Here is an 18,284-nt window from a genome sequence, read left to right as displayed (position 1 = left end):
ATCCCGTGAAGTTCGTACCGATGTTTATTATGTATAGCGACAATATAAGTTAACTGCCAATACGCGAGACAAATAGTGTAATAACTTATTTTTGTTGCAAATAGTATGATCACTATTTAGCACACAATGCTCGGAACCAAGGGATTCTGTGAAAAAGGTCATTGAGAAAATCATTGTAGGACAATAAGAGAAAAAAGACCAAAAACCCAAAAAAAAAGATCATATTAGGTCCAGATATCATTTTGGGACGCGCCTCGACCCGCATGCCCAACTTTCGCACTGATAAACGTTTTATATAATGATATAATAAATATTTGATACATGGCTAATTTATCTCCTAGTTCAGGGTTGTAGTTAAAATGTAACATATATCCAACCTCCATTGTGTGAATATTTGAAAACTTTCATCATGAACCGTTGGATGATTAACAGATGGTGCGGAATGGAGGTGGGGTCTGAAACCAGTAGCTTAACCCTATTTTTGAAGATTCCCCGTTGGATCAATAATAATCTGAATTCCTTTGTATTATCTCCTCAGGCGATTCAGCGGCCGCAATTTCTCGGACGCGCCGCCGCCTCTATGATGCCGCACCCACGCAATGGAGACTCAGCAGCCGCAGCGCCGTCAAACGACAATGATACGACACTTGGCATGCTAGTAGGATAATCCACCGCCTCTAGGATGGCGACTATGGCTCTTCCCGCACACAATGGGACTCAACGGCCAAGGCTTTGCCCCCACAGGATGGCGTCCAATGAAGTAATATCAATTTTGATTTTACACAGAAATTGCAATTTAGATGTTCTACATAATTTCGTCTCCTGTAATCTATCCTTTTATTCAGTTCTGATCTTTATGAAGTTTACTCAGCAGTGTGAACCGGTTAAGAAAATTTGTTGTTGAACTGAGCTCTTTTCATCATTTGTAAGTGACAACTAAACTAAAGGGCATGATTGCTGGAGTATTTATAGCTTGGTTTGGACGAAATGAGATGATGTGTAGAGTAAAACAGAAACACAAACGAATAAGATAGATACTCGATGCCATCTTGCAAACACATGATTCAATCAATCTGGAGTGTTCCATAAATTTTGTTTGACAAAGAAAAAGCTATCAACTCCCAATATTCAGAGATACAGACAATACTAATATAGGACATCAATATTCATCTAAAAAATTGCAACCAATGAACTTCTTGTACTGCACCAAAACAAGCATAATAATAGGCTAAACTGCCGCTCAAACCAAGCAATCCATATTGATCATGTGAGGATGTATCTCTGTTTTATGGCGCCCTCCATAATTGCAATCGTGTTTTTGCTAATCCGAGTCACGAGGATCCATCTGTAAGAAAACAACACAGATGTCTCATAAGGTATGAACATTATGCGAGGACAGATGCTGCATTATTCTATGACCCCAAAGATAGGTTCTCTCGATTACTTCCTTGCATGAGGACTGCTCCTTCCAAGAGTACTCTGATAGAGCTACTGCTGCTGTCAGTTTCAAGAGATATATGTGTCTCATCCCATATGCAAACCAATGGCAAAATATCATAAATAGGTAGAAGAAAAATAAAGAAGCACACCTCTGCCAAATGCCCCACACTGCTGCGTGCCATCCTCCAGCAAGCAGGGGAGAAGCAGAGGAGGTCATGGGGCTTACTTGTGGTCAGTGTTGGACTGCAGCCTTCGAGATTGGACTCACATGTTATTTCTGAGCCAATTGTCCGTCGTTGAATTAATATACATATGTTCTGGTCTAGAACATGGCCAAATATCACACAAGGGACCTGACTTTTATCAGCTATAACATGAAGAAAGCCATTTGGGCAAAATATTTACACACCTAATGCAAGTATGGAAAAAAGCAAAAACATGACTGTAATACTTCACCAAGACTAATTTGAACCAGATCCATTTGAGTTGCAGTGCAAAAGCTTCCTTTTCAGGCTACAAAACAAAGCATTCACATTATTGGGAATGGACATGCTTCGAGGAGAAAGAGAGGAACCAAAAAAATAACCATAATAGGTCAATACTCGGAACCCACATATTTTTTTGGAGCTTACTCATATATTTCACCAAATATATCATGCACACGCAATGTAGCTGAATTTGACACCTATATATTTTCCTATTTCATTAATATTTTGTTTACTTACCAAATTCCTGAAATATGGATGAATTAGGAAACTATAATAGAGTAAGTATGAATAAGTCGGCCAACAAACCAATTAGCAGACCTTAATGTACATTTGTACATGTCATAATCTGAACAGACCATGGAATATAAACCAAGAAACTGAAACTACGACTACATAATACATATGTACCTCAATTGGTCTAAGAGAAAAGCAAATGTCAAACAACCAGCAGCTAGGCAGATGACAACACAAGGAAATGTGCAAAACAACAGTAACTTCCACCCATAATTACTCAATCATCTAACACTATTTGAAGGGAAAATACAACTATCTAGATTATCACACAACCGTGACATAAATAAAGACAGAAGTAGAGCATACAAAGATAATCGACTTGGTATGGCTTGATGAATAGCATAAAACATGTTCAACAATAAGAATGTCCATACAAGCTGTTAGCACTTCATTTGGTCATATCAGCAGCACCATCAGCGCATTAGGATCCCCAATATACCTAGTGAAGACGCTCCTGCTAGTAGAGTTACAGACTACATAGCCTAGACAATAGCAACTTCTAGTGTGAATACAAAGAAATAGGTAAATGACCAGGAAATAATCTGATCTTGGAAAAAATATTAGTAACTCAGAGAAGTGATACTTATGGTAAAAAAAATGTGTCAATGCCACTTCATGTTTCAATAATTATATGATAAAAATAAAAAACACTGAAAACCAACCAATTCATAGAACTAAACCTCAAATTTAGTTCCTCTAGTGCCTAGAATCTAAAATTTTGTACCAGCCAGTAACTTTAACTCCATGGCCAAAGACCTACAATAAAACACTTCCTTTTTATTTTAAAACTATGAGAATCATTATATAGCCAATTATCCCTTAGTGTAAAACTATGACAAACAACATAAATGAACAAAAAGATGAGGTGCCATTTGAAAACGTTGCATCTCTGGAGCACCTAAACAGGAAAAAACATGATGATAACTACCAGGACAGAAAAAAAGATTTATGTGGCTCAATGTATTGGATGTCACCAATACAAAGATAGTATAGATATATAGCCCTAGCTTGGCAGCTCGGACACGTTGCCACCCAACCCAGGTGCTAATTTCTTTTGAAGAAATATCGAAATCATATGGTAAATAACTATATATCAATCATCAATCATAAAGATAATTTAAATAGAAATAAAGTTTACACAGACATAATTAACACCTAAATGTTCAGACTAAGTTGGAGAATCCTAGAAAACAGGGTAGTGTTAAGGTGCAGATTCCTCTGTAAATTATAGATTATATATTAATGGTAAGATTTTATTTGCTCATTGCCACTGAAGTACATGAAGAGACGCTCACAAAAGCAATACAATACCCAAAAAAACCTTCATTTCTTGAGTTTCCATTGATGAATGCCATTCAATGCTAAAAAATTAAGTCACTCAATATTGCAAGGGCATGGTTCTGATAAGTAATGCAGAGATGTACCTTTTACTTTTGCTTGATTTCTCGCCACTCAGATAGACATGACATGATCTGCTACAACCTGATAACTGGAGGTCAGCACAACAATTTTGGACATTTATCCCCATAAACAGCTGATTAAATCACTCCCACTACCAACAGCATGGAGATTCCTCGGCTGAGCCTGGACAGCTGCCCAGGCTCACCGAGCCAAGGCTCCGCCAAAGATATCCATACAGATCTGACAAAAGGTAGTATTTTGGAGAATAACTAAGGAATTAATATCATGGCATTGACAAAGCCAAAACTCTTGCAGAAATTAAATTGGCATTAACCATAAATCTAAAAAATCTTCAAATAAATAAATAAAGAACTGGCCAAAGAAAATTGCCTCGCCTCATATACACTTTATAGTTGAGTTCCGATCCTTTATTTCAAAACTAAAACATATGCCTCTTTTTTCCTCCTTAGTCAAGAACGCTAGCCCTGAAACATCAAACAAACAAAATACACATATAGCTCAGCCTTCATGACGTACAAGTGCATTGCTAACAAAATCAAACTATTGGTGATGTAACCTCATGAGAAACTTGAACCAAAATTCAGGCTATCACCTGTAGAACATCGAGATCAGGGACAATTTGAATAACTTCATTTTCTTCTTCCATAACACACCTGAACCAAAAGAATAAGGAGAAATGACAACCTTGCACAATTATATTAGGGTCGAATCTTTCATAGATCTTCATCTACGTCTTTGCTCCAGTCTTTGCTCCAGTCTGTTACTGGGCAAGCCACCATAGAAAATATAAGCAGGTGAACATTATATATTATTGCATTGTTACACTCTGTTCAGAATTGAAGAAACTCTTGCAATATAAAAAGTAATCCACCAATTCTGCAAATTCAATAGCCACAATACTGGAAAGAGATGCTACATCGCACCAATACTGTAAAAAATGCATCTTGTTTCTTGTATAAGTACACTTACGAGCCATAGAAGTGCAGGAGTATTGTAATACACAAGTAGACCAGGCAATGCTGTAATGTGGCTCTAACTAATTAACAGCTTACTGAAATTTAATTCAATACTTGCAATTTAAGTCATGGAAACAATTCTAAGTCATAACTAATGATGCCGAAGTAATGAAGGCACTAAGCATTGGGTCCAATGGCCAAACAAAAACCATCTACAGAGTTAGCAAGATGGTATTTTGTCATGTCCAATCTACAGAGTTATGTTTCACCTGTACAATCAACAGTTGTTGGCATGTCCAAAATGAAGATCTCTGGGTAGTGCAAATCCAAATGAGGCCTTACTTATTTCATTCTTCTGTTCTTCAGCTATACAGAGAAGCGCCAAGGTTACAACCTTTCTCAACTCTGAAACCAGAGAAAAAAAAGATGAACTTGGTGGACACATTGAAGAACTGGTCTCTGACCAACACTTTCTATATGCAAGAGCTACCTTACAAACTTATATTGAGGAGTGAGCAAAGAAGAGGGAGGAAGAGTGCTCACCTAGATGTTTTTCAGGAACGGAAGACTAACATGTTACAAGTACAGAGGCGGACATGCTTCATTCTGCTCCTGCAACAATAAGCACTCCACAATCATTCCTCACTGTGAAACCACGGCCACCCTAAGGTTCATGTACTCGTTAACATGGTAGAACAAGAAATTTATCACATCGAAGAGCACGGATAGACTGGCTTAAAAAGATAATAAAATCCATTTACATGAACTACTATTAATTAAATAAAGTGATATTAAAATAAAACGATCAATCACAGCACAACAATTAGTAAGAATGTTTGGGATGTACCTTCTAGATTGATCCACCTAGGTCACTGGAACCTGATTTAATTGGGGAAACAGGGCTTCTGAAGGTACTGTTGGAACCTATGGGTCACCCAAACCCTAGCTGTTCAAATTATAAACTAAATTAAAAAGAATGAAATCAAGTAGAGGAGCTCGTGCAAGATGGATTCAACCTGTAGGGGGAGGAAGGAGACGACCAGTGGTTGATGTTGTTGTTGGCACCGTCCCATCTCAGCATCTGCAAGGTTGTGCAGAGGAGGCGGGGCAGAGGAAACAGTATATGGATTATGGAGCCTCACGTCCATGTAGAGGAGGTTGGGCACGGAGGCAGCGTGGAGGAGGACGAGGAGGCCATGGGGAGGAAGGAGCAACACACCAGCAACGGAGGCGCACACGCGGAGCACTCCCTCCGTCGCGCGTCGATGCGCACCTCCTCATCATGCTTGATGACGGCGGCCTCCTCCGCTCGCCGGAGACGCGCTGGCTGACGGTGTTGGGAGCACAAGGCGCTCGACGACCTGGTGGCTCCCTTCCCGCGCCCGTCGATGTGCGCCTCCTCGTTGTGCACAGCAGCGGCGACCTCCTCTCGCGCTTGTCTGAGACCGAGCTCCATGGCGAGGGAGGATTGGGGAGGACGACGAGAGGAGCGGTGGAAGCCGGGGGTGGAGGCTGAGCAGCATCGTCGGCCGTCGCGCGCGACGAAGTAGGTGGAGGGGAGGAGGCGAATCGGTCGCGACGGGATTGGGGATTGCGGGCGGCGGCTGGCTAGGGTTTCACAGCGAGTCTGGGCGCTTTTATACCACGCGGTGAAAAAGATGAACGGTTGAGATTCGCTGCGAGGAGCCATCCGATGGTCACCATCTCAAATCGCTGTGAGAGCTCCGTGAGGGGGCATCATATATACCCCTTGGACTAGATATAATTGTGCGCCTTGGCGCACGACCCCGTTGAATTCGCACCGATTTACATTTGGTATCATGGTGATAAAAACAATACGGTAAAATGATAATATGTATTGTTAGACAAACAATTATATACAATCAGGAAAATGGGCGGATATATTACAATGACTAATACTGAAAATATAGTACAATAAGTACGATTGTATGACTATCTAAAGTAGCAAAATTAAGGAATGAACAACAAAAGAAAGGTAGCCATGATATGCTAAAATCATTTGCAGGATTCCTTATCAAGTAATTTTGGAGGAGATAAAACATTTTAAAGTTTTGACTTGGTTCTCTGCACAACAAGGATCACCACGTCCTCACATTTAAAAAAAAAATATAATTTAAGGAAATATATTAGAAAGGATTGTCGAAGAAATAATAGAAAATCAAATAATGGTAGCAAGCTTATTCATCAACTTCAGAGTTCAGAGGTAGCCATGATAAGCAAAAAAATCATTTGTATCTCCTTAATCTGAAGCTCAAAGTTACTGAAACTATGAATGTCACTATGATGCAAGCCAAAACTTTAGAATCTCCAGGAGTGGTTCTGCCAAGTAGCACAATAGCCAAAACATAAGCACCAAGTGATGCATCGTCCATTTGGTCATTTAGTATTGAATACATTTTTAGAAATAAATTATGTTTCCCACCGGAACAAAAACATGAACATGGTGCTACTTCTAAGCATATCTCTAACATGGAACCACATTTATGTTTTTATATTAAAAAGGAATATATGGTTATCAAGATTGGGCCACCAATATCTCCTGAAATGAAGTACTATTAGGCAACTGTTTCGCCCTTGGACCAACTTTCACATCCATCTTAGTCGCCACATCGAAGCCCTTGTTTATGCAAAGAACTACAGCCACCCTTGGTAATGGCACTAACCTGCCTTTCTGGTCGGATAGATGGCTTGTCAGGCGTAGTATTGCGAGATCTTACCCCTGTCGTGGTTGCTACTCTCACCCTCGTGTCATCAAGTGCCTGGTCACGCCTCAGCCTTACCAGAGAATGCCCGGATCGGGGATATTAGTGGAACCCTCTCCACCGAAGCTATCATTCTATTTCTTCACTTAGCAAACATCACTGTTGAGCAGAGCCGCATCCGGGCTCGCAGAAACCTTAACTTGGAACCTCACGAGTCAGGCTCATACTCTGCTAAATCTGCTTACAAAGCATTTTTTGAAGGCTCCATATTCTCTCCTCATCACAACTCAATCTAGGAATGTTGGAGCCGTCTCAAATGCAAAATATTTGCTTGGCGGGCCTCGCTTGACCGATGTTGGACAGTAGAAAGGCGCAAACGCCATGACTTGAATGATAATGACACCCGCGCTTTATGTGATCGGTCGGGAGGTTGAGTCTATACCCCATTTGCTCACTCAATGTTCCTTCTCTAAACAGATATGGCATGACATTCTGTCCGGACTTAACCTGCTTGGTTATATGCCTCGCGCCCATGAGAGCTTCAACATTGGTTCGCTATCGCCGTAGATAATGCCAGCCCTGGAATGCAAAAAAAAGGTGTTAAATATCTAATTCGCTAACCGTTTGGAGGCTTTGGAAAGCAAGGAATGATGTGATCTTTAAGAATATCAATCTCAATAGAGAAGACTTGGTCATTTATATTCTGGAAGAAGCAAAGATGTGGATGCTTGCTGGGGCAAAAGCACTTCCTATCCTACCTCCGCATTCCAGGCCACCCGATGACGCGGCAGTCCCCAGTGCTAACAAATGGTATATATTTCTTTCTAGCTTCTTCTTTCTTTCTCTTCTTAGCCTTTAATTTTTTTGTAGCTTGGCTATGCTTTGGTGTACCACCCGCTTTTTCTGCAGTTTTCTTCTAATACACAAATACACACGCTTTGGCGTGTGCTTAAGCATGTGTTTGAGAAAACAAAATTACTATTAGGCAAGAAGAGAGGCGCAAATATTGGACACTTGAATCTGAATTTCCATACCGAGCCCATATGGTGCATATAGATGAACATGTGCATGTGTTCGATATGGACCTTATACATATTCATTCTAACTATTTTTTCCTACCGCATGCATTACTACCACATGTCCCACAAATGGCTTTTATTTGTGTCCAGGGCAACCACATGTACGCAAAGAATCTCACAAGGCTATGTCCGGCATTTCATCATAAACAAAAATCACGGGCACACACTAAGAAAATCAATGCAAGGAGCATCGAATGAAACAGAGGCTCACCTCAGAACGACGCATCTCTACAGAGGCAGCAATACCAAATAGGCTAGTAAGATTGGATTAAAAAGAAGGATCCATGGTGCCTCGCTGAACGGTGCCGGGAGTGATGGACCGCGCCACCACAACATCTTCCACCGATAAATCCGGTGATGCACGACATCTCCTAGAAATACACAACTTTACGGTGATTTCACCGCACTCTTAAACTGTATAACTGATGGTGCTACCATAGGAAGACAGTAGTTTAGGTATTTTCTTCTTACTCTTAAGTATCATCATTCTGTACTTTCTACGGTGAGAGGATTTTAAACAACCTTAGTGAGCAAAGGGATACATAGAAGCATCATCCAGGCAGGTATCGATAGGCTGCTTGCACACATAGAAAGAGAGGTTACCTCTTATTTATTCCAGATGCATCGTATGATGCCGGTAGCTCCTACGGATCATCAACCACAGTTGGAAGAACCTAACATGACATCCAGGCAGACGATAAGAATACGAAGCGCAAGTAAACCAAAAGACCATGTCTACTGGATAAGTAACTATCTCTAAAGCCATGACCTGAACAGAATCATGGAACAAAGCTCTGTGCACAAATGAATTCTAAAAGATACTTGTTGATGTTAAATATTTTCTCCGAAGATCCCCAAATTTCAAGCTAAATAAATATATTTGTGAACTTCTTTTCAAATTAGCAAAGATACTTAAATTCGATGTGAATTTCCATCCTTCTGTGAAGATAGTACATGGTGCACAACTGGCTGAAATAAAAGCAAACCACCTATGGTGAGGCCTACCATGGATGAAGGTACATCTAGCAAAGCCGCATATATCACGAATAGGTGCAAAGGTTGATGATGGATACCAAACAATTTCTGAGCTCTAGCTTCTGCCGTTGGTGTGGCCTGCCCCTGAACCTGCAAGATTTGTGGGAATCCACTGCATCGGAGTGTGGTGATATTTCAATAAACAGCCTAATACCTGCAGAAAGATCAAGATTATGGTTGGGATAACCTGGCAATAAATAATGGGTGAAACTAACATGTACAACAGAAATTTAATGTACAGTAATAAACATGTTTTTCAGACCAAGATATAGCTGCCTGGGAAATTCTTAGAATTATTTGTTCTATATCTTTGCTGCATGCTGCACTTGTCAATAGACCCTATTCTCGCTTACATTTCGTAAGCATTGGCACGAGAAAAAGAACATGAAGCATTTAAATTTATAACAGATGAGCATTTCTTCAGCTAACAAACCATATGTTTATTTGTCCGGCTACTTACACAACCAAACTTCTAATCTTGTATATTTAAGTGGACGTTGATATATTATGTGATCTATGTGTTTGAGATACATGACAGCATGAGAGAAATAAAGAGAATCCATAATTATACAGTATGTTCAAAAAAACAAAATACGGATACACCGTGGATCTCATCTCCACCATGGCTATAACCACAATTGGCTACCCATAGCAAGAATAAGACAACTTTTAGCTTTTCTGCTTGTAATAACCAAAAATGAAAAGTACTACCAGCAGCAGTCAGGAACTGATAAGACGTGATGGCAATAGTGCAACATATTGATTTAACCAATTATAAAATAATATATGGATTTTACTACACCTAAACTCATTCCAGCTATCTTTAATCAACATATATGAACGCCCATCAAATAAACATGAATGGAATAGAATATGTTTGAAAGTTCCTCCAAAAAATTGAGCACTCTCGTGTACATAGAGTTGGTAAATACCTCTAAGAAAAGCGAAATAAATAGTTCTTACAATGAGAAAAGTACTTATGATCTGGTTTTGGGACCCAATATGAATAGCAGACGTGTGGCATGCATCATATGAAAAGAACCACCAACATTGTACAGAGCTCAACTTCGCAACAAAGAGCAGCTTTGACCATAATAATACATTGCAAAAGAACTTTCCTAGATCCCTCCATACAAATATGGGGATCCTGCCAAAAATATTTCTGAATTAAGCTACAAGTTCAGTTCCTTCATGGCTCTTGCTATCCCACCGATCTCAAAATCATCCCGAGTGTGCATTCTCTGCTATAACTCGTGACATGTGCATCAAGTTTAATATGCCATTAAATTAAACAAAAATGACATGTTCAATCCTCTCCTGTTCCTATGTGTTTTCTTAGATAAAAGTTGAAGTGATTATGGGTAGTACTCACTGTTTTCGAAGTTACAAATAAATAGCATCTCACCTATTGCGCATAAATGGATATGCTATTACACAAAAGAAATAGGAACAACCAGGTGGAGAGAAAAAACTATTTCATGATAAACAATCAAGGGGGAAACAAATCAAGTTCTTCGCTGCTACATATTGCACCATTTTTATGGAACAACATTTTTGAATATTACTATTCAGATCAGGCACCATATTGCAATGCAGCACTCATAATTCTTTGTTTGAACACTGCAATCAATTTTTAGTAACAAAAAACAATAATTGTCAATACGTGAGCATCTATAGGCAAGAAACCAAGTTTAAAAAATATATATTTCACCTCTTATTTATCTTAGATCACTGATTTTTATTTCAGAACCCAATTAACAAATATCTGCAGAAAAAGCATTACCTCAACAGAGACAATCCAATTGGCTAAATAAATGTATGAAAGAAGGGAGTGCAAAATTTAAAGCGACTATGTCATTCGCTACCATTGCTCAACCTTCTGCTCCAATTCTGGAACCTCACATCTCCAAACCAAGCAAACAAAGATATCATGACCACCAGAATTCCAAACAGGCACTGGAGATAGTGAATATAATGGAGATGGACACAACATGAAGGATAAATTTACTTCAAAGCCATAGCAAACAAAATAAAAAATATTCTATTTTGTTAACTAAGATAACCACTTGACAAACATGATGTTTTCAAATATAAGTGGTGAGATCCTCCCACAAGAACGAATTCATAAAAATAGTGGACTCAAATGCTAACAAAAGCTATACTGATTTCTATGCGACGATTTCCTACGATAGGTTACCCCAATAAATATAAAAACCTCATATTCTTAGTTACGTGATAGAATGACGGTACTAAATCACAAGCTTGCATTACATACCCGAGGCAAACCCATCCCAAAAGCAAACTTGGCAAGGGCTTCTAGGCGAGGAACGAAGATCTTTAGACCCATGTCAAACAACTGTAGGGGGGGAGTGATGGTCTGGACGCCCCCATGCCTTTCAGCTCACAACGACCACCATGATGAGCCCCAGCCGGGAAAAATACATGTATATCGCTATGAATTTCAGTTGATATTCTGTATGGCCGTGAACTTTAAGTGGGTGTTGTTATTCATTGCGAGGTAGATCAGCTTTCAATCATCTCCGGAGGAGCAGACCACCCAGCAAGCATAACTTCACCAAGAATTCAGCCAAGAAATGGTCATATAAAATGAGGTAACCTTGATGTACAGCAAGTAATACTGAATCTAAGAGTACTTGATTTTCTTAGTCATTATTTTATGCAGTCACCAATTAACACCTGGAAAGGGAGCAAACCTGCTACTTGCCACAGAACTTTTGCACATATACGGATAAAGCAATGGGTAACCACCAAGAAAACTGACATTAAAACATAAGGTATAACCAGAAAGAAAACTGCCAATAAAACAGAAAGTATCACCACATGTAGTTTAACTACAAAACTGTAAGAAAAACACTTATCTATGCAGCAAGTAGGATATGTTTGACCAGCATATGCAGCCATAGAAGTTAACTATGAGTCTATGGGAATTATAATAATTTGGTCAAATATGTCTGGTCTAGCTATGTCCTGCTAATGAACAAAGACAATTCTAATCGCTATACTCCAATAAGATTAAGATCGGAGATAAAACACAAGGTATTCTATTGGGAGTCCTTTCAAGCATAGCAGTACATTTCTTTTTCTTCGATAAACATGTCAACAGACAAACTTCATAATATACATCTCAAGCATCACATTTAACATGGGTGTATGCACGCCAGCCTAAGAAAAATGGAAACCAAAGAAGCTGATCTCTCACATTAGCCGATTTTAATAACATGTAGGTACACTGTTGACGAGCGCTTCATCGATAATGATTTAACTGATCTCTCACATTAGCCGATTCTAATAACATGAAGCTGATCTAAACTAATAGAACCTAGGTAGGAACATTATAAAGAAAAATTAGTGGTCATATGGTTCTAGAGTTAGCAGAATTCCTTTATACATTTCTAACCCAGAAACCAATCATAATCTTACACCACAATCTTCTTCAGAGTAATATTTCTCAAATCTTGATAGTGGACGGCTGGGTCTGGAGCAGGTCTCAACAGGTTACCTCAAGGTTACCTCATTCCAAGTTTGGGTCTGGATGCCAGGCAATACTACAACAAACGGACAGAAAAGTCAGAAAACATACGGATTTGAACTGAAAAGTAGAGGAGCCTCTCTTATGAACAAAAAAATTCATGCACCTAGGCTAGAACAGGAGGACGAGGATATGGAGAGAGAGGAGAGGAGCACGTCGGGGGCGAGGGACAGAGCGCTCACCCACCGCAGACCAGTCCCCCGCACACCGCGCCCACGGCCCATCTCTTGGATCCTCATGCTCCTCTAGCGTCGCCGCCCGTGGTGGCGGCCTCCGGACCGACGGCGCCCTGGAGGGCTTCCTCCTCCGCCTCATCGGAGATGACCATGAGGGCCTCCACCGCTGCTGCTACTCCATGCTCACCCAGCCTCGGGTCTCCAGAGCTCGAGCTCCATGGAGGAGGCCGGCCGACGAGGTGGGGATACGGGGCTTGGGAGGAGGAGAAGGTGGGTGGCGGCCAGGGAGATGGAGCAGCGCCGCCGGACACGGGGGAGGAGCACACGTGGGGATTGGAAGGAGACTCGCGAGGGGATGGGGCGCGGCGGCTGGGATTGGGTGAGTGTGCCTCTAGGGTTTTCACCGTGGGTGTCCCTTTTATATGGACGCGGTGAAAATATAGACGGCTGAGATGCACTAATATAAAGATCCGACGGCTCACGTGATCAGATCGCTGTGAGTCCCCCTATGGGGGGCATCTATTATATCTCTTAATGCGGTGGAGTACCAGGCGGATCTGACCGTCCGTGCTGTAGGATTAGTTAAAATTTTATTTTTCTAAGAGTGTCAAAAGGTCAATTTGCATTAATTTGCACTTTAATCCTCATGGTGATTTCCGATAGAGCTAGATCACTCGGGATTGCTGATTCCGCATCCCCGCCCCAACTGCGGCAACGCCGCTTTGCCTCGCCACCGAGTCCGACGTTTCCGCGGCCCTGGCCCCCACTGCGCGCCGCGGCCCGGTTCTGCCCTTGGTGGCCGTCTGGAGCCGCCACTTCCTGCGTCCTGGGTCAAAGGCTCGTTCTTCCCCAACGCGCGGCTGATCCGATCGGTCATCTCCGCCTTCGTCCGGGTCGCCTGTGCGCTCTTGGTTGATGTATAGCGACGTGAGCTAGTTAGTTCTTCTCTTTCTTTGTGCAGCAAAACTACAGGTCTACAGTAGTAGTGGCCATATAGTAGTACTTTCTTTCCTCAGATTCGTATAGCCTGTGTGTTCCAAGTGGTGGAAATTTTGAAAAGAAACAAACTTAGGAGTGTCTCTGCTATCCATATCTAGTTTAGAACAAAACTGATGTTGGAAATTATATTAAGTATCTCATTCTATTTGGAGCCAATCAGTTGATGTTTCCTGATGTTTTAATGGCCATACAGATGTACTTTCTTTGCCCAGATTTTAATTCTTGAATGTATATCCTGTGTGTTCCAAGTGGTGTAAAATTTGAAAAGAAACAAACATAGGAGTGTCTGTGCTACCATATCGTTTTGAACAAAATTAATGTTAGAAATTATATTAAGTTTCTCATTCTTTTTGGAACCAATCAGTTGATGTTTCCTGATGTTTTAATTTATGAGTTCAATTATTTCTTGAGCGTGTCTGGTATAATGTATACATATAAATAGTTCTGAACCAAATGAATTTTGGGGGATACAAATTCTATGGAATTAACTCAGGGATAGCTGCTTCGCTTATAATAATTTGGGCAGATATGACTCATCATGATGATTTGATAATGGTCGATGATGGATGGTACTGACGATGATCTACATACTGCATGCTTGTTTCAGTTCCAAAACCTTGGACCTTCAACCTGCGAATTTTCATTCGGTCGAGCTAATGGACAAAAATGATAGATACCGGCCATTCATTGTGTTGGCAGAGACATTTATCAGTTTGAAATAGTTGAACCTTCAGTCTGCGTGTAACCTTGATATTTGCTGTATATGCATGCATTCGGTTGCCTTGTTGCATGTCTACATTCAGCCAGATTTGAATATGTCCCGCTAAATTTGGTGCAGGTATTATGGACATGTTTGGTTCAGTTTTGGTAACGTAAAGGTAAATGGTATCAGCTAACAGGTGGTAACGTAAACGTAATGGGAAAATCCCTGTTTTGTTTTGTATCGGGGGTTGTAATGGAACTACTTCCTTGCCACTGTTTGGTTGAGCAAACTGCGTCAGGTTATACAACAATGTGAAAACAAGCTTTAAAAATGCTATATTTAACCAGAACACGTAACGAAGGAAAGAGAGGGCAGCGTGCAGGGATGGCACGTCGTCGCCTTGATCTCCCAAAGGAAGGCCTCCTCTGCCACACCCCAACCAGATCTTGGCGTCCTGCAAGGCCGGGCGACATGTCGGGATGGCGACGTGGATGTGCGGTCTCCGCAGCTGCTCCACTCCGGTGGTCGCCTTGATCTCCCAAAGGAAGGCCTCCTCTGCCATACTCCAACCAGATCTTGGCGTCCTGCAAGGCCGGGCGACATGTCGGGATGGCGACGTGGATGTACGATCTCCGCAGCTGCTCCACTCCGGTGCATTGATCCGGCGAGGCAGAGGCGAGCGGGGGATGGCAAGAGGTGCTGCTCGGCATGGTGCCATGGTCCGTGCCGTCCGATGTCACCAGCCCCGGGTTTGCACCGTCGCCCCATCCCAGACTCGTCCGAGCATCATCAAGCTGCAGCTTTATGAAAATTGAAATGCAAAAAGTAAGCATTGTGAATTCTAGAACTTAATTATAGATAGATGCAAGGAAAATGAATATACCAATACTAGATGTCGACTATGCCAAGTTGCTAGGTACATGTTTCTTCAAGACAACACTACAAGGCCGGCAATATTTATTTCCACACAATATAAAAGAAGAATGCAAGGCCGGCAAGTTCCAACTAGCAAACATATATATAAGGTATTTCTGAACTAGTAAAATTACATAACCAAGGTATGAAAATAGACTGAGCTTAACTAGTAAAATGAAGAGACAAAGTGACAAGCGTCAACCTTTGAAGTGAGGTGAATCAACCTTTTAGTGGCACAACGGATGGAGTAGTACTTCACGGTAACAAATCTCATTACAGATATGTATAGAGCCGTACTCAAAACGTTCAGGAGGAATTAAATTCACTATTGCAGAACTAAATAATTAATGAATCTTGGAAGTCAAGTAATTCTAGCAATATTAGGTAAAATACAAACTCAGTGTTTGAACCGTGGAGTACACTGGTACGTAGCGGTCATAAACACAGAGGACAGAGATATCCAGATTCTGAACTATGAACTCCAAAACACGGTCACATTCTCTGCAATCTCTTACGGATACTAGAGCATTTACATTATACTAATTACCAACTTAAACAAACAATTTCAGCTTGAAGGTATTGCTACATATTTAGGGATGGCAGAATAAACTCTAAAAGAAATTTCTAAGATGCACAAGTGGCCAGACTATGATGTGCATCTTTGGAAGAGAACTACTATTATATGCACAATTGCACATTCATTAGCAGAGTGTAATCTCATTTCAATACATCAACTAATACAATCCTAATAATTTTTTCCTACTTGTTGCAGGAGCACATGTGGCCTGTTTGTGCTTAGGTTCATAGAGCACTGGACATGAAAAAAACTTTCGAATTTTATTTTTCCTACTTGTTGCAGATGTGCTTTGTGAGACTTGAGGTTCATTGCTATATAACATTACCAATCAGGTCAAGAATCAAGATGTGGTTTAAGAGTGAGTTTTAAATTTTTCGAGCTCTTTTACAAATCTATGTACTATGTGTATTTACTTTAAGGTTGCCCATGATAAATGGCCAGGCTTCAATTTGGTTGTGCTACTGCCAAGGTTCAAGGGATTCTAGTGGTAACACATGCTAAGAATTCCCACACTAAGCCTTCAAATTTATAGAAGCTCGAACTAATTGGTGACTGACAAAATTTCAGGAGTGGTTACCACTACTGATGCATAGCTAATTTTTTAAAATTGTACCAAAATTCTCAGGGAAGTTGATAACATCAAAAATCAAGATTATGCACATGTTTAAATAATTTCCAAAACTGAAACTAGCCACACCAAAATAGAAAGTAGCCCTAAAAGCAATTCTAAATCATGCATGGAAAAATTAGAGGGATTGGGATTGGGATGTTCCTTACATGGAGTGTGAATCCGTGGAGTGAGGCAACCACCTAGCTGCCACGGCCGCTCCTCCATTTAACCCACCTCGTCGACAGAGCGATGAAATGCTACTGCCACCGACCTGGCCGCCACGTCCGCTCCCACCTGACCGCCGAGGGAGCCGACCACCACTGGCGCGCATCTGGCCGCGCGCATCCGGCAGGTGCCTAGATGCCACAGCCGCGCGGCGCGTCGTCCCAATCTCGGACGGCTCCTCCTGCGCCGGCTGGTCGCCACAACCGCGCCTCGTCCCCCTCCCCGGCCATGACGCCACGGCCGCGCTGCCTCATCCCCCGGTCGGCTCCTGATACGCTCACCCGTGATGGGCCTGTAGGGATTCGTTGCATAGAAAACAAAAAAATTCCTACCGCGAACACACAATCCAAGCCAAGATGCAATCTTGAAGACGGTAGCAACGAGGGGATTATCGAGTCTCACCCTTGAAGAGATTCCAAAGCCTACAAGATGAGGCTCTTGTTGCTGCGGTAGACGTTCACTTGCCGCTTGCAAAAGCGCGTAGAAGATCTTGATCACGGCGCCACGAACGGGCAGCACCTCCGTACTCGGTCACACGTTCGGTTGTTGATGAAGACGACGTCCACCTCCCCGTTCCAGCGGGCAGCGGAAGTAGTATCTCCTCTTGAATCCGGCAGCACGACGGCGTGGTGTCGGTGGTGGTGGAGAAACCCGCGGAGCTTCGCTAAGCGTGCGGGATGTGGTGGAGGAGAGAGGGCCGCTAGGGTTTGGGAGAGGGGGGCGCCGGCCACTAGGGGTGCGGCCACCTTGTGGTGTTTGGGGTGGCCGGCCCCCTCCCCTTGGCCCTCATTATATAGGTGGAACACCCAAGAGTTGGTCTACAAGTCTTCGAATAAGACCCCAAACCAAAACCTTCCATATCACATGAAACCTACCCAAGCTAGGACTCCCACTAGAGGTGGGATTCCCACCCTTCCTCGGGAGGGGGTGGCCGGCCCCCTTAGGGGAGTCCACTTGGGACTCCTCCCCCTTTAGGGTTGGCCGACCATGGTGGTGGAGTCCCTTTGGGACTCCGCCTTCCAAAGTGGTTTCTTCCGGACTTTTCTAGAACCTTCTAGAACCTTCCATATAACCTTCCGGATCATTTTAAAT

General features: G+C 41.9%; 3 long non-coding RNA genes across 17 annotated transcripts; all 3 read right to left on the bottom strand.

The window, feature by feature from the left end:
* Positions 1-1,063: 1,063 nt before the first annotated feature.
* LOC127294428 (uncharacterized) lies at positions 1,064-6,204 on the bottom strand. Of its 13 annotated transcripts, none has more exons than XR_011743005.1 (5): positions 5,448-6,204; positions 5,144-5,212; positions 4,329-5,005; positions 4,201-4,236; positions 1,064-4,108 (listed from the first exon to the last, which is right to left on the bottom strand). It is a non-coding gene; the product is annotated as an uncharacterized lncRNA (long non-coding RNA). The 13 variants fall into 13 exon arrangements; XR_011743006.1 differs by having other exon boundaries at positions 4,201-4,297; positions 4,870-5,005; XR_011743003.1 differs by lacking the exon at positions 4,201-4,236 and adding an exon at positions 4,237-4,297 and having other exon boundaries at positions 4,870-5,005.
* Positions 6,205-8,961: 2,757 nt separating this feature from the next.
* Positions 8,962-13,572, bottom strand: LOC139830552 (uncharacterized). 2 transcript variants are annotated; one of them, XR_011743001.1, is made up of 3 exons: positions 13,094-13,572; positions 9,476-13,003; positions 8,962-9,076 (listed from the first exon to the last, which is right to left on the bottom strand). It is a non-coding gene; the product is annotated as an uncharacterized lncRNA (long non-coding RNA). The 2 variants fall into 2 exon arrangements; XR_011743000.1 differs by having other exon boundaries at positions 9,015-9,076; positions 9,408-13,003.
* Positions 13,573-15,065: 1,493 nt separating this feature from the next.
* LOC127294427 (uncharacterized) lies at positions 15,066-17,480 on the bottom strand. Of its 2 annotated transcripts, none has more exons than XR_007846612.1 (2): positions 17,135-17,480; positions 15,066-15,665 (listed from the first exon to the last, which is right to left on the bottom strand). It is a non-coding gene; the product is annotated as an uncharacterized lncRNA (long non-coding RNA). The 2 variants fall into 2 exon arrangements; XR_011742999.1 differs by having other exon boundaries at positions 15,066-15,659.
* Positions 17,481-18,284: the final 804 nt, after the last annotated feature.

Source organism: Lolium perenne, chromosome 4, assembly GCF_019359855.2.
Source record: "Lolium perenne isolate Kyuss_39 chromosome 4, Kyuss_2.0, whole genome shotgun sequence".
Classification (NCBI taxonomy): Eukaryota; Viridiplantae; Streptophyta; class Magnoliopsida; order Poales; family Poaceae; genus Lolium; species Lolium perenne.
This window is presented reverse-complemented; position numbering and strand designations above follow the sequence as displayed.